The following is a 24,933-nucleotide window of genomic DNA, read 5'->3' as shown; positions in this document are numbered from 1 at the left end:
TGCCCAATTTTGTTCCTAGAGCTGTGCTATCCCTTTTGTGTAGATTGAATTTTTTGTTCTTGTTGTTACAACAAGAAGAGTGTCATTACATCCCCATTATGGATAACAGATCAAGGCTCAGAGGCATTCGGTCACTTGCTCAAGACTACAACTTGCAGGCTTTGAGCTTTGGGACTGAGGGGTACCTGACGACTAGGCTGGTAGGATTTCCACCACCCCATGCACCTCTTCACACATTCAATAAGCACTTCCTGATCACCTCCCTGTGCCGGGTACTGAGCTCAGTGATGAGTATATAGGGATGGCCTCAAGGAATTGCAGAGACCTGGCCCTCTTGTGTGGAACCAGTCATGGCACGCCATATGCGTAGGAGGCAGGATAGTTTAATGCAGGTTTTTGATTTGTGAGACATTTTGACACAAATTTTGATGCCACCATTTGACATTAACTAGGTCAAGATGACTTTATCAACATGTAAAATCACTGTTCTTTAAAATGCCAAAAGCTCCTTGGAACAGGCATACCTGAACCTGAATACATCCCTAACTCCCACTTTGGCTAAAATGTATTTCCATTTTTTTTATTATAGCAATTTCTTCTATAATGTTTCTTTGTTTTTCCTGAAAAAGAATTGCTTTTGTAGTCAGAAAATAAAGACTTTTCAGGAGTTTGAAGAACGGCATTCATTTCTAAGGAATGTTAGTCCAGTCACCCCAAATCATACTTTTAAAGAGTTTTCATGATATTAAATATATCACAGAGAGTATGGAGAAAACATTCAGTCATTGAATGGAAGATTTCCTGGCATATCTAGACTCAGAATAAAGAAACTTCCTTTTCTTCTTATTCCCCAGGCCCAGGGGCTAAAATTTGTATATATTCTATCAAAAGGTGAGCATAATTGTGAAGCCTACACAAAGCAGAGATTTACAATGTCTACAGTTGATTTTTTCTTTTTTTTTTTTTTGGTTTTCAATTGTATTTTATTTTAGATGATATATTCACAAGGTACAATGTTTATACAAATACAAAAGGGAATGTAAAATTTTCCTCCAGTTCTCTCTTCCAGCCATCACCTCCATTCTTTAGAGGCAACCAAAGTTACCAGAATACTGGCAGAGCTATTACACACATATATTAGCAAATAGGTATATGTGTGGGTGCATATCAGTATAGACACATAATATATACATTCATTAACATAGATATAATGTAGGTATCTAATATGGGCTACTGACATTGATTATTTTTTGCATGAATGATAACAACTACACACATTGATTCATGCTTTGCTTCTTTGCTTCCAGTCTTATCAGAAATTTACCATAATAAAAAAATCTTCTACAAATTGATATTATGTAATCTAAGATGCCTTAATAATAACACACACTTTTATTTTATGGGTCACTAAAAAGGAAAAAAAAATGCCACCAATTAAATCATGTCACATCCATTACTCATCGCAATATCCACGACACATCTTAAAGACTGATAAAATAGAGCATATTGTCATGCAAGGCTGTAGGATAAATCCCCAGAAGTGGAACTGTAAGTTCAAAATGTAGATACTTTATTCTTGACTTTTGATTAGAATGCTTGGTTTATGTGTTAAGAAGGATACATTTCATCATGTTAAGAAAGTAGCTACCTAATCCTGTGTTATTGGAGATTGTTTTCTTAAAGAAGAGATGTTTATTGTTATTAATGTTTTTGCAGCATATGTGAAGATAATCATTCTTTTAAAATTTTTTGATTAATTAATATTGTGAATTACATTTACAGATTTTCTAATTTTGAAAACCAACTTTGCATTTCTTAAATAAACTATTCTTGGTTAAAATATGTTGCTGGTTAACACAATTTTCAAAGGAATAAAATATTGGTTCTATTACTAAGTAGCCAAATCTAATTCATAACTTGAAATAATTTAAAGTGATCCCCACCCTCCTCAAGTGTCTCAAAAATCTCCCTGTACGCTCTCAGGAGATGATCTAGCTCCTATTTTATAGGAAAAAAATAATCAAATAGATATTCTATTTTACTTGTGAAATTACACATACAAACCTATCTATAGCCCTTCTTCTCAGCTTCTGAGTTACAGAGAGTCCCTTCCTCTTATTTAAGGCCAAGTGCTTCCCTGTGCATTGGCTCCCAAATTCCTCCCAGGTTCTCATGATACCATCACTTATTTTCATTCTCCAGTGGAGCTTGTGTCTTGCAATTGGTCCTACTGAAGTGGTGTTGTTTGTCTAGAGAAATACTTGAGGTTCATTGTCTCATGCTAAGGAAATTGAAGATGTGGACACACAAGGAGTTTATTTAAGAGTAGAAGTTTAGGCCAGACGCAATAGCTCACGTCTGTAATCTCAGCACTTTGGGAGGCCGAGATGGGTGGATCACCTTAGGTCAGGAGTTCGAGACCAGCCTGGCCAACATGGCAAAACCCCGTCTCTACTGAAAATACAAAAAAGTAGACGGGTGAACTGGTGGGCACCTGTTATCCCAGCTACTTAGGAGGTGGAGGCAGGAGAATCGCTTGAGCCCAGGAAGCAGAGGTTGCAGCGAGCCAAGATCATGCCATAGCACTCCAGCCTAGGCGATAAAGTGAGACTCTGTCTCAAAAAAAGAAAAAAAAAAAAAAAGAAAAAAATAGAAGTTTAATAGGCGAAAGAAAGAAGAGAGAGCTTCCTTGTGCAGAGGAAGGGAGCCTGAGCAGGTTTTTGGGTTTGGGGCGAGATGCAGTTGACTTTATAGATGAGCTTGGGGAAGGAGTGTCTCATTTACCTAGGATCTAGAGGAGTGGTTGGACCAGGTGTGCCATTTACATAGCGTGGGAAGAGGCTGGCCAACCCACCCTAATCTTTCATTATGCAAATGGAGTCTTTACCTAGCTGGTGCCACTTTACCTGCACACTTGGCGACAAAGGAAAAGGCAAGAGGGAATCTCCATGTTGAATACACCTACCTGACTTCCAGGTATCCCTTTAATATTGGCACAGCTGCCAACATTCATCTATGCAAGACTCCAGCTTGCTTATCTTTGCTTACAGCTTGATTTTTCAGCGTGCTTCTTGTTAGAAAAGAAATGATTTTGGGGCTGCTTTTTATTAAAAGGAAATTTCACCGAGATCTCATTTACCCTTAAACTGCCTACAAAATTTCTTTTCAGCTCCTTTATCACTACCCCTTGGCTTTTAGACTTGAATGGAATTTTTATTTCCCATAAAAGAAACGCTTTCCCTCAACCCTACATTACTCCACACCTGAGTCTATATCTTTCACTCTTTTATAGTTAACCTCTGGGAAAGAAAATGAAATCATATTTTCTGTCTGTATTTTCTCACTTTCTGTTTAGTCATCAGTTCTCTGTGATCTGAATTCAACCCAATACTGCACTGAAATGTTCTTATTAATGTCATCGGTAACCTCAAGTTTCCATCCTACTTAAACCTCTTGGTATCGTTCAATACTGTTGATTTCTTCTTGTGGCAGTGTCTGTTCTTGTCTCCATAGCACCACATTATTTCAGGGTTCCTCTTTTTTTGTTGTTGTTAACTTTCATTTTAAGTTCAGGGGTACACGTGCAGAATGTGCAGGCTTGTTACACCTGTACACTTGTGTCGTGGGGCTTTTTTTTTATTATGCTTTAAGTTTTAGGGTACATGTACACAACATGCAGGTTTGTTACATATGTATACATGTGCCATGTTGGTGTGCTGTACCCATTAACTCATCATTTAACATTAGGTATATCTCCTAATGCTATCCCTCCCCCCTCCCCCCTTCCTCCACCCCATGACAGGCCCCAGTGTTTGATGTTCCCCTTCCTGTGTCCATGTGTTCTCATTGTTCAATTCCCACCTATGAATGAGAACGTGCCGTGTTTGGTTTTTTGTCCTTGCAATAGTTTGCTGAGAATGATGGTTTCCAGCTTCATCCATGTCCCTACAAAGGACATGAACTCATCATTTTTATGGCTGCATAGTATTCCATGGTGTATATGTGCCACATTTTCTTAATCCAGTCTATCATTGTTGGACATTTGGGTTGGTTCCAAGTCTTTGCTATTGTGAATAGTGGTGCAATAAACATACGTGTGCATGTGTCTTTATAGCAGCATGATTTATAGTCCTTTGGGTATATACCCAGTAATGGGATGGCTGGGTCAAATGGTGTTTCTAGTTCTAGATCCCTGAGGAATTGCCACACTGACTTCCACAATGGTTGAACTAGTTTACAGTCCCACCAACAGTGTAAAAGTGTTCCTATTTCTCCACATCCTCTCCAGCACCTGTTTTTTCCTGACTTTTTAATGATGGCCATTCTAACTGGTGTGAGATGGTATCTCATTGTGGTTTTGATTTGCATTTCTCTGATGGTGATGAGCATTTTTTCATGTCTTTTGGATGCATAAATGTCTTCTTTTGAGAAGTGTCTGTTCATGTCCTTTGCCCACTTGCTGATGGGATTGTTTGTTTTTTTCTTGTAAATTTGTTTGAGTTCATTGTAGATTCTGGATATTAGCCCTTTGTCAAATGAGTAGATTGCAAAAATTTTCTCCCATTCTATAGGTTGCCTGTTCACTCTGATGGTAGTTTCTTTTGCTGTGCAGAAGCTCTTTAGGTTAATTAGATCCCATTTGTGAATTTTGGCTTTTGTTGCCATTGCTTTTGGTGTTTTAGACATGAAGTCCTTGCCATGGGGCTTTGTTGAACAAATTATTTCATTACCCAGTTGTTAAGCCTAGTACCCATTAGTTATTTTTCCTGATCTTCTCCTTCCTCCCATACTCTACTCTCAGGTAGGCCCCAGTGTGCGTTGTTCCCCTCTATGTGTCTACATGTTTTCATCATTTTCCTCCTACTTATAAGTCAGAATATGTAGTATTTGGTTTTCTGTTCCTGTGTTATTTGCTAAAGATAAGGGCCTCCAGCTCCATCCATGCCTCTGCAAAGGACATGATCTTGTTCTTTTTTATGGCTGCATAGTATTCCATGGTGTATATGTACCACATTTTCTTTATCCAGTCTATCACTGATGGGCTGATTCCATGTCTTTGCTATTGTGAATAGTGCTGCAGTGAACATGCACATGCATGTATCTTTATAATAGAATGATTTATATTCTTATGGGTATATACTCACTAATGGGATTGCTGGATCAAATGATATTTCTGCCTCTAGGTCTTTGAGGAATCACCACACTGTTTTCCACAATGGTTGAACTAATTTACATTCCCACCAACAGTGTGTTTCTTTTTCTCTACAACCTCGCCAGCGTATATAATTTTTTGACTTTTTAATAATAGCCATTGACTGGAATGAGATGATATCTCATTGCTGTTTTGATTTGCATTTCTCTAATGATCAGTGATGTTGAGCTTTTTATCATATGATTATTGGCTGCATGTATGTCTTCTTTTGAGAAGTGTGTGTTCATGTCCTTTTCCAAATTTTTAATGGGTTTTTTTTTTTTGCTCGTCAGTTTGTTTAAGTTCCTTACAGATGCTGGATATTAGACCTTTGACAGATGAACAACTTGGAAAAATTTTCTCCCTTTCTGTAGGTTGTCTGTTTATTCTGATGATAGTTTCTTTTGCTGTGTAGAAGCTCTGTAGTTTAATTAGATCCCATTTGTCAATTTTGCTTTTGTTGCAATTGCTGTTGGTGTCTACATGATGAAATCTTTGCCCATGCCTATATCCTGAATTGCTTAAGTTTTCTTCTAGGGTTTTTATGGTTTTGGGTTTTAGATTTAATATTTAATCTATCTTGAGTTGATTTTTATATATGGTGTAAGAAAGAGATCCAGTTTCAATTTTCTGCCTATGGCAAGCCAGTTATTCCAGCACTATTTATTAAATACAGAATCTTTTCTCCATTGTTTGTTTTTGTCAGGTTTGTTGAAGATCAGATAGTTGTAGGTATGTGGTCTAATTTCTGGGCTCTCTATTTTGTTCCATTGGTCTGTATCTCTGATCTTGTACTGGCACCATGCTGTTTTGGTTACTGTAGCCTTGTAGTATAGTTTGAAGTCAGGTAGTGTGATGCCTGCAGCTTTGTTCTTTTCACTTAGGGTTGCCTTGGCCATTTGGGCTCTTTTTTGGCCCTATATGAATTTTAAAATAGTGTTTTTTTCTAGTTTTGTGAAGAATCTCGATGGTAGTTTAATGGGAATAGTATTGAATCTATAAATTGCTTTGGCTTTGAGAAGCATGACCATTTTCATGGTATTGATTCTTCCTATCCATGAACATGGAATGTTTTTACTTTTGTTTGCGTCATCTCTGATTTCTTTGAGCAGTGGTTTGTAGATCTCATTGTAGAGGTCGTGGGTTTCCTCTTATGCCTTGGGTTGACTGACCTCTACTTCATTTGTAGTCTTGTCTTTAGCTGCCCATTAACCGTAGTTTCTAAAGGCCTGGACCAAGCTTTTCTTATTTTACTGTGTTCTCTTTCCTCAGGAACTGTCTCCCATGCCCACAGCTTCGTTTAGCATGTGTAAACTGATGACTCATTACTCTATGTCTCCACCCATGGTCTTTCCTCTGAGCTCCAGACTCATATATCCAATTGTTAATGGGGCTTCTCCACTTGGAAGTTTTGTTGACATGTCAGACTTGACATGTCTGATCCTAAATTCATGATCCCAATGCCCCCCACCCCACCCCATGCTGATGTGGTTCTCCACTCTGTTACCTCTCAAAGTGGTAGAAGCCTCTTTACAGTTATGCAAGCCGAGTTTCTGGCATCTTTCTTAGAACCTCCCTTTCTGTGATAGTCATGAGCTGGAGCTGGCTTGTATTGGCTCATGATAGCTGATTGTTACACCTTCTGGATTTTTGTGGCTTATTGTTAAATAACAAATTATACAAATTTAATTATTAAAAGTTAAATGCTATTAACTTATAATTAAGTAAATTATACTAAAGCAAAGATAATATATATGAAGAAACATCACTTCCTAATTATTTTACTACATTTTCCTATCATCTATGCGCTTGAGATTATTCATATCTATGGTGTTCATATGTAGAGATCTTAACAGCGCTGCTATGCATCTCTCCCCTACTCTGCCCTCAGTGACCTTGCATTGATAGTTTGAAATTTACCATGGAGGAAGTATTTTCACCGTGAAAACTGGCAAATGTCAACAACCAGAGCTTTATTTATTGCTTTGTTACTTGTCTCGACTTAAGAAAGCATTGGAGAAAATGTTAAAAATGTAGATTAAACTTGTAAGTGTGTCATGTCTTTAGCCATTATGATGAGAATAGCACAAAAAGTTGAGGAAATGGACTTCTATAATTCAAAAGTTATTAACACATTCAGCAACAAAATAGATCCTGTCATTGACCACTAAGTGAAGTTCTGACGTGGGTCTCCAGATTTCATTTTTGCCTCCCTTCTTAATGCAAACAAAAACATCAACTAGTATTCATGTCAGAACTAAACTTCATTAGTTGTAACATCGAGTCTCTATAGATATGAATTCTGCCAACATGAATTAGAACATTAGAATAGTGAAAATCAATTTGCTATGTGAAATTTATAATAAAGAATACTACTTATATTAGTATTATTTGTAAATTGTGTGCTACAGTCATTTATAAGAGTAAAGTTCACAATAAACTGTATGTATAATACATGGAGAGAGATGTCACACACATGCACCTTTAGTTTTTGATAGTCGGTTTTTAAAATTTTACCATGACACCATTGCTCACCAGCCCACTGTATTTATTACCAAGACCTGTTGCTGTTACATCCTGCATATCTCTCAACCATACCCATCTCCTCTACCTTAGTTTAATTATGACCATCTCCCAAATGCCAGACCCTTAAGTAGCCCCTCAAATCTATCTTCCTCCCTCCAGTCTTTTTGAACTTCCGATGTGATCATTCATCTTTTCTTTTTAATGAATATTTTATGAAGGACTGGCTGTCTATCTTACTTTAGAGGCTGGTTATAAACAGCAATGGATAAAACACACAGAAATCTCTGTCTTTGTGGCATTTACACTCTGGAGAATTAGAAATTAATAAGTGCTGTAAAGTGAAATGGAGCAAGGATGGGGGCTAGCAAGGGCGGGTAACAAAATTATAATAATCATAAAAATTGCACAACAGTACAGCCACATATTACTGCCCCAAGGACTGGCTTCTGGCTCTACCTCCTAGTGTCAACTTAAACCCAGCTGTTCCATCCTGTTTGACCATGGTCGTAGGTCTCCCAAGCCCTACCCCGTGTCAATTTCCCTCTTCCCTCAACCCAGTTTCCACTGAGCCATGTAGACCCCAGGCTGGGTGAAAGCCCCAGGCTCATAGTTTTCTTGGGAAAATAATTTGAATAAAAATCTAGAGCTTTATTCTTATTTCAAGTAAAATTTCTTACCCAACAGTGAATGCTAGAGGGGAAGTGTCGAGCATGAACTAAAATGTCATTGAGAGTGCATATATTTTAAACTAAGGAGGTGGGGATACTTTGCACTGCATGATGACTGTGTTAAAACGGTTATGACTTGTGCAAACGGGTCTTTATAAGCTACTCTTCCTGCTCTCGGTGGGTCAGCAATGGAATTCTCTTGGCCAGTGAGAAGGGCCTTTTCCTTCACAATGGCTGAGATGGTATTTTAGTTTTCTATTGCTGCTGTAACAAATTACCACCGACTTAATCACTTACTACATAAATTTATTATCTCCCAGTTTTGTATATCAGTAGATTCCCAAGCCCAGCATGGCATGGCTGGACTCTCTTCTCAGGGCCTCACAAGGCCAAAATCAAGATACTGTCCAGCCTGGGCTCTTATTTGGAGGCTGTAGGGAAGAATTTCCCTCCAGGCTCACTCAGGTGTTAGAAGAGTTTAGTTCCATGTGGCCATAGGATGGAAGTCCCTGTTTTCCTTCTGACCATTGGCCAGGGTCACTCTCACTCTCTGGAAGCCTCTACATTCTTTGGCTCATGCCCTCTCCACTATCAAAGTTAGCAATGGCCATCAGGTACTTCTCACCCTTCAAATCTGACTTTCTCTTTTGCTTTCCTCTTCTGTTATTTTTGAGGGCTCTGGTGAACACATTGTGGCCACCAGGATAATCCAGTATAATCTTTCCATCTTAAGGTCATTTATTAGTAATATTAATTACATCTGAAAAGTCTCCTTTGCCATGGAATGTAACATTCCTGGGCATAATACCAGTGGTTGAAGTGATGGGGGCCAATCTTCTGTCTCCCACAGTCTTCCCTCAGGTCCATCTCTTATACCTCCTAACATCCCCAAAACATACCTCATCCCATTACAGCATCAACTCAGTGTGCAAAATTTCATCAAAATCTCATCAGTTCAAAAATATATCAAATCAGAGGCCAGGTTGGTGGCTCACATACATAATCCCAGAACTTTGAGAGGCCAAGGCAGGAGAATCCCTTGAAAACAGGTCAACAAAAATAGAAAAATTAGCCAGACATGGTGGCACACACCTGTAGTCCTAGCTATTTGGGAGGCTGAGATGGGAGGACTATTTGAGCTCAGCAGTTTGATGCTGCAGTGAGCCATGATCATGCCACTACACTCAGGCTGGGCAACACAGTAAGACCCTGCCTCAAAAAAAATGTTTTTTTAAGCACATCAAATCCTGTCATCTAAATCAGGTACAGATGTGTAATCCATTAAGTCCAGCTCTTGGGCACAATTGTCCCCCCTCCAAGGATCCGTGACGCTAAAAAGAGAAGGTACCTGCCCCCAATATATAGTGAAAGAACAGGGATAGCTTAACAGCTATAGACATTTCTACTGGAAGTGGCAGAAAATGGAAAGTAAAAAGAAGTCACCAGCCCAGAGCAACTTTGAAGTCCATCCAGGTAAACTGTATTAGGCTCCAAGGCCCAGGATGGGTCCCCCATGGCTCTCAGCTCTGCCCTCTGGGCTCTCAGTTTTGCCCTGAGTCATCATCCCCTTTTCAGTTGAAGAGTTTTATCAACCTGCTTCCTGCCAGTAGAATTTGAGGAGTCCAAAACACCCCCTGTTATTTCATCCTCGCTCTGTTCCTTTTGGTCCCCACTGGAAGTGCTTATGTTAGAATAAAAGCCTCCTTCCAACCAAGGAACACTAAAGAACCTCACAAGCCTCTACAACTGACACAGGGTTTCTTTCGCAGATCCCTCATCCTAACGTGCTATTATCTTGTAAAATTATGATTTTTGAGTTTCTCATTTAGAATGTTTCCTTTTCTTCTGTAACATTTTAATTCGTATATCAATGAGTAAAACCAGAACGCTGGTGAAAATGGTCTGCCTCTGTGATCCCAACCAAATCTCATGGACGGGGAAGCCTGGTGGGAGGTGATTGGATCGTGGGGGCGGGCTCCCCCATGCTGTTCTCATGACAGTGAGCGAGTTCTCATGAGATCTGATGGTTTTAAAAGTGACAGTTTCCCTGTGCTCCCTCTCTCTCCTGCCACCTTGTGAAGAAGATGTCTGCTTCCCCTTCACCTTCTACCACGATTTTAAGTTTCCTGAGGCTTCCCCAGCCATGTGGAACTGTGAGTCAGTTAAACTTCTTTCCTTTATAAATCACCCAGTCTCAGGTAGTTCTTTATAGCAGTGTGCAGATGAACTAATATAACCAATGTTCGTTTGTTATAAGTGAACTTGATCTCTAGGAATCTGATTTTAAGAAAATAATAGGGAAGGAATTCATTTGGTTCTCTTTACCCTTGTGGTTACAGAATTTGGACACCACTGTAACCATAAACCCCTATAGTACATTTGCTATTTGTTTTCCACAACTCTGGATTATTTCAAATAATCCATAAGAACATTACAAAATATCACTCACAATTCCACTTTGAGAACCATTTGTCAAAGAAATGATAAAATATCCCATATATAAATTAAATAGACATGAAATAGATTTATTCATAGTTGGCCCTTGAATAGATATGCTCAAATCTGAAATGAGTCACAATAGAGCCATTCATTCAAACACAGCATGTCATAATAGACAAAAAAAAATTGAGAGGCACCTAATATAAGGAAACTGCTATAAGAAAGAATAAAGCAATAAAAATTTAATGGGGAAATTAAGGAAGCAAGAAATTTAACAGGACAGCAAGAAAAAAAATTACAAAAGAGAAAGTACTTCCCCCCAGTATCTTGCCTCCTATCTTGATAGGAGTTGAGTAGATAGATATCATTGTTATAAGCAATATTTTAAAGGGAGCCTGTATTTTTTACTTTGACCCTTAATCAGAAATTCTTTGAGAGTGAAAAACATTGGAGAAGAAAATAATGGAAAGATTAATTAATAGAATATGAACCAAATAAAGGAAAAACGTGAGAAAAAATTTTGGTATTTCAGCAAACTAGTAACAAATTGCGTGTGTATGCATGTATAAATTTAAATAGATATCTACATGCATATGTACACACACACAAACACAGACCCTCCAAAGGTTTGATTCTGTTATTCTCTGGTGCAATTGTGCTGAAATTTGCACTTGGACACAAAATAACATAAAAAGTCCATCATTTATTCCTCAAGAGATGATAGCAAATTGGTTGTTCATTACTGCATTCCAATAATCTAAGAAGGCTTTCAAATTACAGCCCTTAGGTCATCCCAAAGGTGTTAATTCCTGAGATGCTGACATTCAAGTGTGCAGAGGTTCCAGCTTTTGCGACAGATGACCATGGGAAATACTGCATCAATTAGGCTGGAGTGCGGATATTTATTGTCATCAGTATTCAAAAAGGTGTTCCGAATTGCTTACTTATTGGTGTATGAGGGAAAAAATTACCATTGACAGAGAATTTTATTTTTGCAGGATTTCCCTTCCTATGCCTGTTAGGAAACTTCCTTTTGGCTGGCTGAGACAGAGTCAATGGCCAAGAGCCCAGATACTGTGGATTAATTCACACGGGACAGGACAATGAATTAGTTGGGGAAGTGGAAAAGAAAAGATGGAAATAGTGCAAGCAATGTTAGGAGGAATTTGGGGGAGTTTGCAGAGAAAAATCAGAACTATTGTATTGCTTTATATATGATAGATACCAAGTATTGTGGGTTAAATTGTGGCCCCCAAAAGATCATAGTAATGGAACCTGAAAATGTGACTTTATTTGGAAAAAGGGTCTTTGCAGATGTAATTAAGAATATCCGGATGAGATCATCCTGGCTTAAGGGGGCCCTTAAATGAATGATAAAAGAAGAGAAGGAGAGAAAACAGAGAGATGGGGGAGAAGAAGAAGTGAGGGCAGAGGCAGAGGTTAGAGTGAAGCATCTTCCAACCAAGGAACACCAAGGGCTTCCGGCAGCAACTGGAAGGTATGAGAAAAGCAGGGCATTGATCATCCCTCAGAGCCTCCAGAAGGAACCAGCCCTGCCAACCCCTGACTTCAGACTTCTGGCCTCTAGAACTGTGAGGGAATAAATAGCTCTTGTCGTAAGACCAAGGTAATGGTAAGCTGTTAAAACAGCCTGAGGAAATGAATGTACCATGTGTAGGATGGAGAGTGGGATGGTTGGGTGCCAGCGGGTAGAGGGAGAAGGAGAGAGAAAGAGAGAAAGAAGGAACAAAGAGATGCAAGAGAGAGCTCACCTTTAAAGGAAACTTTAGTAAATACATTTTTTTTTCAGTGACAGACTGGGTGAGAAAAATACGGTACATATTTATCATAAGCCATATGCATACATATCTACATATCTACACATGTATGTATACCATATACATATACATATCTACACATATGTATACATATGTATATGTGTAGATATGTATATATGTATGCCATGTAAATATATGTGTGTATATATGTATATATGTGTATGTGTATATGTGTATACCATATACATATGCACTGTGCAGCCATAAAAAAGAATGAGATCATGTCGTTTGCAAGGACATGGATGGAGCTGGAGGCCATTATCCTTAGCAAACTAATACAGGAACAGAAAACCAAATATGACGTCCTCACTTATAAGTGGGAGCTAAATGATGAGAACACACGGACACACAGATGGGAACAACACACACTGGAGCAGAGGAGGGTGGAGAGCGGAGTTTGGAAGAGGGAGATGATCAGGAAAAATAACTAATGGGTAGTAATAGGCTTAATACCTGGGTGATGAAATAATTTGTAAAACAAACCCCAATGAGACAAGTTTACCTATGTAACACACCTGCATGTGTACCCTGAAATTAAAAGTTACAAAAATTATATATATAATTTATATTTAAAAACATATTTATATATTATAAAAATATGTATATATTTAGACATGTATACATATATATATTTTTAAAGTTTCTACTGTATACCTGGCTGTCTTAGGCACTTGGCTGTCATGGAGCTTATATTCTACTTTGAATGTCACACTCTCCTAGGGTGAAAGTTCACCAGGGACCATCTGTGATTCTGAATTCAGGTACTTTCCTGCCCCGTTTCTCTCAGAGTGACCATCAGCCTAGAGGCAGCAAGACCGTGCTGCTGGACAGAGGAGCAGGAGCCCAAGGTGACCCAGGTGAGCCATGGAGGTTCATGAGTCACCCAGCAGAGCTAGCAGAAAACTGAAAATGGGTCTGAGCTAGGCATGACAATTCCCTCAAGGACTCACTGTTCAGAAGTGCATGCATCAGAAGAAGAACCAAAGACACAACATATTACATGAATTCCCTGAAATGAGAAAGGCTGAGTAACTTCTTTGAGAAACTGCCACCTGGAGTTAGTAGTTAACCTAGTCTCCATGGACACCCAATTTCTTAAGGAATTTGAGTTGAGCCTCTCCTGGATAGACAAAGGAGCCTCCCAGGGACTGAGGCTTGGTTTCCTCTTCTGGAATCACTGATTTGCCATTGGAATGTTATGAGCTCATGGAAGCAGGTGGCAGGTGAGGAGCGGAGGCCACTGAACAGCACAGAAGTGGAGGTGGGTGGTGGTCCGGCTGTGTTGAAGGATGAAGGGGCCGCAGGAGAGGTGGTTGTTCATGGACTCAGAGCCACAGAACCTCTGTTCTTATGGCTGATGATGTCCCTGACAGGGCAGGAGCAGAAGGAGGGCAGAATCCACAATTATCAGAAAGAAGCCATCAGACTGAGAAGAACATTCCTGGAAGTTCAGATGGAGGCAGCAGAGAACTGACAGGACAGCAAGCACAACTGGCAACACCTGGGTTAGGTGAAACCAGGAAGATTTGCAGCCTGAATTTACCAGACCCATTGAGACCTCACCTCAAACCTGAAAGGCTGCCTGTATTAGCTTCCTAGGACTGCTATAAGAAATTGCCACAACCTGGCTGGCTTAAAGCAATAGAAATTTGTTCTCTCAGTGTTCAGGAGGCCAGAAGCCCAAAATCAAGGTGTCAGCAGGCTGGTTCCATGCCTCTCTCCTAGTTTCTGGTGCCCCAGGCATTCCTTGGTGTTTCTTAGCTTGCAGATTCATCACCCTAATCTCTGTCTCTGTCTCCCCATGGTCTTCTCTATGTGCCTTTGTCCCCTCCTCTTTGTATAAGGACACCAGTCATTGGCTTTAGAGCCCACCGTAAATACAGGATGATCTCATCCTGGGGTCTTTAACTCAATCATATCTGCAAAGAACCTATTTTCAAATAAGGTCACAGTCATGGGTACTGGTGGTCAGGACTTGGGCAAATCTTTTAGGGGATATTATTCAACCCAGTACATTGTCCTCTTTCTCATTTTGTCGTATTTCTCAATGGGGACAATATTGCCCCCAAAGGAGTGAAAATCAATTGTTGAACAGAAACCTTAGATATTGCAATGATTTGTAGACTCCAAAGCTCAACACTACTCAACAAATCTTATTCCTCACTATTTAATTTTACTCTTTAAGGAGAATTAAATTTTTTTTTCTCCTTAAGGAGTGATGATGTGGTAGCAGAATTCTAGGCTGGCCGGCAAGTTTCTTGTCCTCTCCTGATTATACCCTGTAGAGTCCTCTCCCGTTGAGTGGACAGAACTTTGAATGGGAAGGATCATACCCCTGTGGCTAGGTTATTTTATGTGCAGAAGATGAAGGGGTTAGCAGATGTAACTAAGTCCCAAATCAGTTGACTTTGAGTTCATCAATAGGGAGAGTGTCCTGGTGGGCCTGGCCTAATCAGGAGAGCCCTTTAAAAGGGACTCAAACTTTCCTAAAGGAAGGTGCTAAGTGTGAGAAAGTCTCTGTTGACATGAAAGAAACAAACTGCCCCATTGTGGAGGGCCTGGGAACTGCAGTCAACCCCTGGGAGCTGGGAGCAAAGCCTGGGTGACAGTCAGCAAGGAAATGGGGACATCAGACCTACAGTCACAAGGAACTGGATCCTGCCAGCAGCCAGATAGCCTGATGGGGCACCATGAGCCTCAGCTGAGCTCGCAGCCCTGGCTAACATCCAGATTTTGCCTGAGACCCAGCTATGCCATACCTGGGCTCCAGAGCTACACAAATGGTGAGGTGACAAGTGTGTGTTGTTTTGAGCTGCTGAATTTGTTTGGCAGCAATAGATACCTGGATACCTAGTGAAAAGGCTGCCGAGAGATGCTCACTACAGGGTGGTGATGAGAATGGCAGAGGAGAGAAGGCCTGGGTGGGGTGCGCAGGGGCCAGAGTGACCCATGCACCTGTGTATGCTATGGGGGCACCTTGGCTTCTGAGAGTCAGGCCACAGCAAGTGAGTCCTGAGGGAGATGGCTCCACAAAGCCTCTGCAAGCCAGAAGTTTCCAGGGTGGCTAGTCCATCAGAAAGGACAGCACTGAGCCAGCTTTCTCCAATGCCAGCAGGGGCAGGGGCACAGGTGTTTGGTGATGACATTGAGAGTGGAGCTTGCCACACAGTTACAAGGAGATGGTGGTGAAACATCCTTTGCAAAAGTCATAATAGTGAGAAAATGACAATGAAAGAGATCTGATCTAACCAATCCCCATCTTGCCTTTAACCTCCAAACTGCCCTTGGTCACTCCTGGGTTTGGGCCAAGCTAACTCTGGCAGAAACTTAATTTATAGATTAAATGATAAGAGCCTTTCTCCAAAACTAAACCACCTTTGTAAAACTAATGCAAGGCCATCAGGTTAGGAGGATGAGAGGAGCCTGAATTCTGCTAAGATTTAGGGATAAACAATTACCAGCCATTATTCTGGAGGTCACAAGATTTGCAATTCCCCAATTACTCCTGCAGGTAACATCACTATTGTAGAACCTGAGATTTGCCTTTCGAGATGCCCTTTCAGGCTTTGGTGTTTCTGAAAACCAGATCCCCACCCAGGCCCACGACTCTTGGTTCAATTGCTTCTGTGGTCCCACCCAGAAGCAGACTCAGCACATAGGAACTATTTTCCTCATCCCTGTGGTTGCATCCCCAACCAATCAGCAGCACCCATTCTCTAGCCCCCTGACTGCTAAACTATGCTTGAAAAACTTCAGCTTCTGACTTTTTAGGGAGGCTGATTTAAGTAATAATAAAACGTTGTTCTCCCATTTAGCTGGCTCTATGTACATTAAACTCTTTCTCTACTGCAGTTCCTCTGTCTTGATAAATTGGCTTTATTTGAATGGTGGGTAAAATGAACCCATTGGGTGGTTACAGTGCAATGCAGCCCCAGCAGGAGCCAGCGCAGTGCTTCTCTGAGTGCAGGGACAGGCGAAGTGGGTCCTTGAGTCAGGGCCTGGGAGAGTGGGGAACTCAGGGTGGACACATCACTCCTTGCTTTACCACTCTGAAACTGGACATCTGTGGACCACCTGGTGATGACCAAGGTTCCATTCTCATGAGAGGAAGGGAATGGAGACTGCACATGGGCAGAGGCCATGGTGTCCTGTAGGGGACCAGTAAGGCTTTCCCTGAAAGCAGCCACAGAACAAAGGGTGTCAGCCCCACATGGCCTCAGCTCTGTCCCCTCTGCCTCATTGAGAACTATTCTCAACGAGGACCACTCAGTTTTGGGTCCTTTATTCAGAATTTTGGCAATGGATGAAATGGGAATTGCAGGAGTCTAGGAGGATGGGATTGATTAAAGGATTCATTAAAGTTAGGAGGACAGAGGTTGTCTCCAAGAAGTGAACAGAGTAGATCTGGAAGGGGTGGGAATGAGAGCAGGAAAGGTCCTGCTGTGCTAGGTTTCAGAGTTTTGAGGTGTTCGGAGCAAAGAAAGGAGGGCTTTGGGATGCAAGGTCAAGAAAGAGATTCAGAGAAGGGGAATTTTGAAGAAGGCTTATTGCACACTGTGTTTCATGAATGGAATCCCCCTTTGGCAATTTTAAAAGACTTCCTTAAAGATTTAAATTGCATTTCAGTAATTATCTGGGAGTGAGTGGCAATTCTTTGATATTGTCACCATGTAAAGATGGTCCTTCAGGCAAGAAGATTTTATATGGTTTTATATGGGGTGTATTCAATTGCTTTTGGAACAAACCTGGAACAACTTTTTCTCCAAGCAGGGAAGTATTCAATAAACCTTTCACTAATTTATGTGTATTTTCCTTACTGGCCAGCAAGAGTTGAAAGGAGTCAAAAGGGCCAGGCGCAGTGGCTCACACCTTTAATCCCAGCACTTTGGGAGGCCAAGGCGGGTGGATCACTTGAGGTCAGGAGTTTAAGACCAGCCTGACCAACATGGTGAAACCCTGTCTCTACTAAAAATACAAAATTTGCCAGACATAGTGGCACACACCTGTAATCCTAGCTACTTGGGAGGCTGAGGCAGGAGAATCACTTAAACCTGGGAAGCGGAGGTTGCAGTGAGCTGAGATCACGCCATTGCACTCCAGCCTGGGCAACAAGAGCGAAACTCCATCTCAAAAAAACAAACAAACTCCAAAACCAACCAACCAAACAAACAAAAAACCAAAGGAGTCAAAAAGTGGAGCCCAATTTCTAGAGAATTTGGATCATAAAGCTTTAGCTAATATGAGGAGACCCTGATGCTGTTATTTACCTCTGTCCATCTCAGCACTCCTTGTCATGCTACTCCTGTTAATCTCTCTTCAGATGTAAAAACAGGTTTTCTAAGATTTCCCCCACTTCTCTGCTTTCTTCTAAAAAACATGTATGTTTTGTTGTCTCCAGTTCTCTTTTGGAACTGTACTTCAGTTAATCTTGTTCATGGCAGATCTGAGAGCTCCTGCCTGTCACCAATGACTGTGACTCACTTGGCAGAAGGGAACGCTGATCTCAGAGCGCTTCAGCTGAACCACAGATGATGTGCTCAAGTTAAAAGCAACGGAAAGGTCATAACATGTCATATCTGGAGGTGGAATGTTTCACAATTTATTGAGGATTCCTTATTTTATTTTTTCTCCATAAACACAAATATTGCCAAGAAGAATATGAGCTACAATTTTATGTCATGGATAAATTATTTCTTCCATGTCGCAATTTTTATTTAATTCATTTTCATTCATTAATTTATTCATTACACAAGTATTTCTTGACTTCCTACTATGTGCCAAGCTCAACTGGGTTGGTTGATGGAAAATATGCCATCTTGTGCTTTTGGCCATGGACTCTGTAATTTAGTACTTTCTAGTTCTCTTCGCCTGTTTCAGTAGGTAGTCTCATTTAATTTTCTATTTATCACAAAGTGTATTGTTAAAATCTGAATTCACTTATATGTTTCTAAAGCAATAGTCATAATAGTTACTATAATCATAAGATGTCAAGCTGATTTAATATATTTAAAGATCAACTTGCTAACCAATTTCAATGCCAACATGCTTTAAATCACTAATATAAAATGGCTGTAGGAGACAAGAAAAATTTAAAAAGAGGGATAGGAAACTTAGGTACACTGTGCCTATCAGTGACCTTGGGAACCTGTTATAAAACCTTTTACATTTTGAAAGGGTGAAATGAGTGGTTGGAGAGAGACATTTAAAAAAAACATATGCAGGTATAACAACACATTTAGCAAACTAATTGGGGCCTGTTTGCAGTAATGAACCAAACTGTTGTCCATCACAAATGCACCAGTCAATGTTGACAATGGTGACATTGTGTGTTCCCAGGACTCAGAAGGTTGTGATGTGAAGATTATCCTCCAGTCAGCTCCGTTAGCCCTGATTCCAAATTGAACTCTTAGAGAAATATTTGGTTAGACCTGTGCTTTCAAAATAAAGCAAATGCACTTAAAAAAATCAAAATAACTTACAATGGTTTTACAGAACCATGTGGATTAAGTGGATTTAACTGTAATTTTAGACAAAATAAGGTTAGTTTCAGGAGACTTCACATCAGGAGTTTTAAAAAGTTAAACAAAGCACACCAATGCAATGGAATTACATGCTGGCTGCCTGGTGATGAATAAGCAGCTTCCTAGATCAGCACAGTAATCAGTGGCCATTAGGCTAAAAGGAATCAAAAGATACAGAGTTCACCTAGAGTTTTTATCAGCATTTAGTGTTTTTTGACTGAAATTACCTTATATTAGTAAAAAAAAAAAAAAAGAAAAAAGAAAAATCCAAATTTGTATTAGGTCTTCTAGTGGAAAATCAAAGCAAGTGTTGAACAATACAGGCCAGGAAGAAATAAAACAAAAAATCTACAAAACAAAAACAGGATCACTTTGCCGAAATAATTCAGATTAACCACATATACCAGCATCGCTGGGCAGTTACTCCATTCCAGGCAGCGGCGGGTGGATCTTTATGCATAGCCAGCTTTCTACCAGCCAGTTCAGTCTCAGAGTTTAATATTTCTCTAACAGCCACGTAGAATAGACATTCTTCAGCCAGGAGTTTGAAGGCTCCCCAGTCTAGCCTCATAATTGCCCACCCAATCCTTTCTACCTCTGGGATGCACATGTCCAGCAGGTAGATAAGTCTCCTTCCTGGTCTTTCCTCTCCTTCCTTTTTCCTTTCTGTTTTTTCTCTCACCTGAGCACCTACCACCTTCACCAGGACCGTAAGCCCTTGGTTCACACTAAATCTGGAAACCCCTCTCTCCTCAAGTCTGATGCCTCATGAAGGATGTGTACTAACTAGTTTCTTGTTGCTGCTGCCACAAATCACCACAAACTTTGTGGCTTAAAACAATACAAGTTTATTCTCTCATAGTTTTTGGAGATCGGAAGTCTAAAGTGAGTCTTAGGGGGCTGGGATCAAGGAGTTGGCAGGGGTGGTTCCTTCTGGAGCTCTGGGTGAACCCGCTGCCTTGCCTTTTTCAGCTCCTGGAGACTACTGCCTGCATTCCTGGGCTTAGGGCCCCTTTGCATCACTCTGAGCTCTGCTTCTCTGGCCACATCTCCTACCGACCTCTTGCATCTGTTTTATAAAGACCCTGGTGATGACATGAGGCTTCCCTGCATAATCAGAGATCATCTCGACAACACCAGATCCTTGATTAGTCACATCAGCCAGTCCTTTTCACTATATAATGTGACATATCCACAGGGGATTGGGGTGAGGGCATTTATTGGGGGATTATTCCGCCAGCTACAGGGCCTCACCAAAGGCCCCACCATATGTCTGCAGCATCCTCTTTGCTGTCTGGCTCTTCTGACAGCAACCGTGTTACAGCATTTTTAGCTATTTGCTAAAAATTGACTCATTTGCCTGAGAAATCCCAGCCTTTGCCATCTGTGCAGTCCACTTGCTTGCCCTTGGATCTATTTCTGGGCTGTTTTATGCTCTGCTCCCTAACACAGTGGGGCTGGCCCCATAATCAGGCCCGCAGCCCCCATCTGCTGGCTTTGGGTTGGGTTGGGGAAGTCAGGGGAAAGGAGAAGCTGGGACTTTCCTCAGCTCCCCTCTGTGCTGGGTGGAGCCTCTGGCCCCAGATGCGTGTTCTGTGTGGTTTCCCCTCCTGCTGGTAGTTCCATTCCTCCCCCTGTCCTCTCCATTTGTTTCTGCAGTCTCCTTGTTCTGCTGATCTCTGGGTTGCCTCCCTTTCTGCTGTGTGTGCTTTTAATTCTTCTAAACACTTTTGCATTTAATTCTCCCAGTTATATTTCCTCTATTAAATTATCTGATGGAGATTTTGTTTTCCTGGCTAGACCCCGTCAGATCCACCATTTCAGCAGCAGTGGGGAGGTAGAGATAAAAATGGCTTAGCCTTCTTTTCAGAGGTTAACAGTGTGGCCGAGGACACATCAGAGCAGTGTTGAGTGAAACACGATGAGGTAAGGGTGACAGGTGCCCATCAGCAGGATGCCATGGGGGCCACAGATGGGTTCTCTAGAGAGACATTAAGCCTAACATAGATTTGGTTTGGAAGGACAGAAAGAATTTCAAGGCAAAAAGGTGGGGAAAGCACATCTCAGGAGGAGGGAAGAAATCAGTAGACACGGAGGCAGGACCCTGCAGGGAGGCGCTAGGAATGAAGAGTGCCAGGTGTGGCTGCAGGGCAAGGTTCACACACTTGGGAGGGGTGGGAGAGAGTGTCCTAGGGCCACTGGAACAAACTAATGTACACCAGCCAGCTTAAAACAACAGAAATCCACTCATTTGCAGTTGTAAAAGCTGGGAGTGTCTAGAAGTCATTGAAGTTCCATATTCATGAGCCGTAGGGCCGTGATCTCCCTGAAAACTCTTCCAGTTTCTGGGGGTGGCCAGTTATCCTTGGTGTCCCTGGCTTGTGGAAGCTTCACCCAAATCCTGTGTTATCCATGGCCTGTTTCCTGTGCATGCCTTAGTGTCCAAATTTCCCTCTTGTAAGAACATCAGTTGTTGGATTTAGGAATCCTTGGATTTAGGACACCTTTGTCCAACAGAAAAACACCCTCCCTACATCTTCACCTAGCCAATGCTTACTCGTCTCATGCTAAAAAAGCATTAAGCAGAGAAAGACAGTGAAGAGCTGAGTATTGCAATTATCTTTCTATGATTATCTATTCACCCACCCTCCAATTCTCTCCACTTAGGACAGACTACCCAAATCTAGTCTGACCTCATCTTGATCACATCTGCAAAGACCCTGTTTCCAGTTAAATCACCTTATGTAGCCTGTGAAGTTATGTTCACAGGTATCAGGGGTTAGGACTTGGACATATGTTTCCTGGGGACATAATTCTGCCCATAGTAGGCTGGTTTATGAAGAGCCCCAAATGCCATGCTCAGACATGTGTTTGGTGCTGGGCTGTTATGTTAGCTGAGGAATGACATGAGGGTCATCTCCTCGACTGTTACACTGTCATGAGCATTTAAACCAACCCCAATCTCCTTTATTAACAAAAACACAAACAAAACAGCAACCTTCCCAACCCCATGTGTCCCTCTGTCTCTCTTCCTTTTAGAAGCCAACTTGTCTACACTTGCTGTCCCCACTCTATACCTTGCATCTATTCCACCACCCACTGAAATCTACATTGTGTTCCCATTACTCTCATCTGCTCCCTCTGCTATCAGCCACCATCTTTCCTTCTATCTGCTGAAGGCGCTCCCCTCTGCCAAACAGTGTCACTTAGCTGCCGCACCCCTATCTGCAACTCAACTTCTCCAAAACTCAATTATTCACTTCTCTATTTTTGAGTCCTCTGTGATAGCAATGAATGGCCCCACTACTGCCCTAACTCCCAAACCAGAGCTCTAAAGTCAACCTCAACACCTTATTCTCACTCCTGCAATATCCCTAACTCTGCATAATTGCACTATCTGTTACTAAAATTGCTGCAACCATCTCCTAAATGATTCCCAAGCTGTCAGACTAGCTACTGTAAAATTCTTATAGCAGCTACAGAGCTCTTTCATGAATGGGAATCTAGTCATATGGCTCTCCTGCTTGAAACCTCTCCATGCTTCCAATTGCCTCCAGCACAGACTGGCTTCTCGTGCTGCTGACCTGGCCCTGCAGGGCTGGACCCAGCTTGTTTCTATTCTTGTCATACAACATATATATTGCTTTACATGCACTACTTCAAGTACTATACTACACACATTTCTGACCCTTAACTATGCTGCTGCTTCTCCCGCAAAGCTTTCATCCAACAGAAAAACTCCCCCCCTACCTTTTCACCTAGCCAATGCTTACTTGTCTTATGCTAAGGAAGCATGAAGCATAAAACAGGGAAAGCAAGTGAAAAGCTGAATATTGAAATTATCTATGATTATCTATCCTCCCAATCCTCCAATTCTCTCCACTTAGGACAGAATCCAGGTGTCCCCTCTCTTGACACCTCAGGATGCAGGAGTGCAGGGCTAGCCCCCCACACTGAGCACTAGGAGAGGCCAGGCAATTCCCTAAATGATGGGAACATTTCAAATACTCATCAGTTCCCAAATGGACAGGGTAGAATTGGCAGTTAAAAAAGCTCTTTGATTTCCAAGCCAAGAAGATATATTTTACATAGATGACAGGAAATTTGTGCTCCTTTGCATCAAAGCCCTGTGCAGTGCAGCATGGACTTGACCATCTGTGGGAGGATTGACTAACAGAAGCCACCTCTAAAAGCAAATTCCAGTGAAATTTGCCAATTTGTATTTTGGGAGATACCAAAAATGTAAATGCTGAAAAGGGCCTTAGCCATCACCTAGGTCCAACTACTTTGCTCTCTGTAGGTGAGATCAGGTGGATTCAGAGAGATCAGATGACTCACTTAAGGTGATTTAACTCATTGAAGGATGAGCAGACACAGGCAGTCAGTGTCCCAAGCCCCATGCCAGTGTTCCTTTTGTAGACACTTTCTATCATTTCTGATGATATTTTCCATTCCCATTATAGTGAAGAGAAAAGGTCAAAGGAGATTTAGAGTCTAATCCTGTTGAACTGCTCACCAGATTTGTGATCCCAGGGAAGCCACTTGTCTAAGCCCAGACTTTCCATCTCTACTATGAAGATATCGTTTGGCTGTGTCCCCACCCAAATCTCATGTTGAATTGTAGTTCCCATAATTCCCATGTACTGTGGAAGGGATCCAGTGGGAGGTGATTGAATCATGGGACTGGGTCTTTCCCATGCTGTTGTCATGATAGTAAATAAGTCTCATGAGATCTGATGGTTTTATAAAGAGGTTCTCTGCACACGTGCTCTTGGCTGCCACCATGTAAGATATGACTTTGCTCCTCTTTGCCTTCCACCATGATTGTGAGGCCTCCCCAGCCATTAAACCTCTTTCCTTTACAAATTACCCAGTCTTGAGTATGTCTTTATCAGTAGCTTGAGAACAGGCTAATACAGTAAATTGGTACTGGGAGTGGGGTGCTGCTGTAAAGATATGCAAAAATGTGGAAGCAACTTTGGGACTGAGTAACAGGCAGATGTTGGAACAGTTTGGAAAGCTCAGAAGAAGACAGGAAAATGTGGAAAAGTTTGGAACTTCCTGGAGAGTTGGAGGGCTCAGAAGGTAGGAAGATGCAGGAAAGTTTGGAACTCCCTAGAGACTTGTTGAATAGCTTTGACCAAAACGCTGATAGTGATATGGACAATAAAGTCTAGTCTGAGGTGGTCTCAGATGGAGATGAGGAACTTGTTGGGAACCGGAGTAAAGGTCATGATTGCTATGCAAAGAAACTGGTGGCATTTTGCTCCTGCCCTAGAGATCTGTGGAACTTTGAACTTGAGAGAGATGATTCAGGGTATCTGGGGAAGAACTTTCTAAGTGTCAAAGAATTCAATAGGAAGCAGAGGATAAAAGTTTGGAAAATTTTCAGCCTGATGATGTGATAGAAAAGCAAACGCCATTTTCTGGGGAGAAATTCAAACCAGCTGTAGGAATTTGCATAAGTAAGGAGGAGCCAAATGTTAATCACCAAGACAATGGGGAAAATGTCTCCGGGACATGTCAGAGACCTTCATGGCAGCCCCTTCCATCACAGTCCTGGAGGCCTAGGAGGGAAAAATGGTTTCCTGGCAGGGGCCCAGGGGCCCCTGCTATGTGCAGTCTAGGGTCTTGATGCCCTGCATACAAGCTGCTCCAGCCATGGCTAAAAGGGGCCAAGGTACAGCTTGGGCTGTGGTTTTGGAGGGTGAAAGCCCCAACCCTCAGCAGCTTCCATGTTGTTTTGAGCC

This window comes from Nomascus leucogenys, chromosome 25 (genome assembly GCF_006542625.1).
Source record: "Nomascus leucogenys isolate Asia chromosome 25, Asia_NLE_v1, whole genome shotgun sequence".
In the NCBI taxonomy this organism is placed as follows: Eukaryota; Metazoa; Chordata; class Mammalia; order Primates; family Hylobatidae; genus Nomascus; species Nomascus leucogenys.
This window is presented reverse-complemented; position numbering follows the sequence as displayed.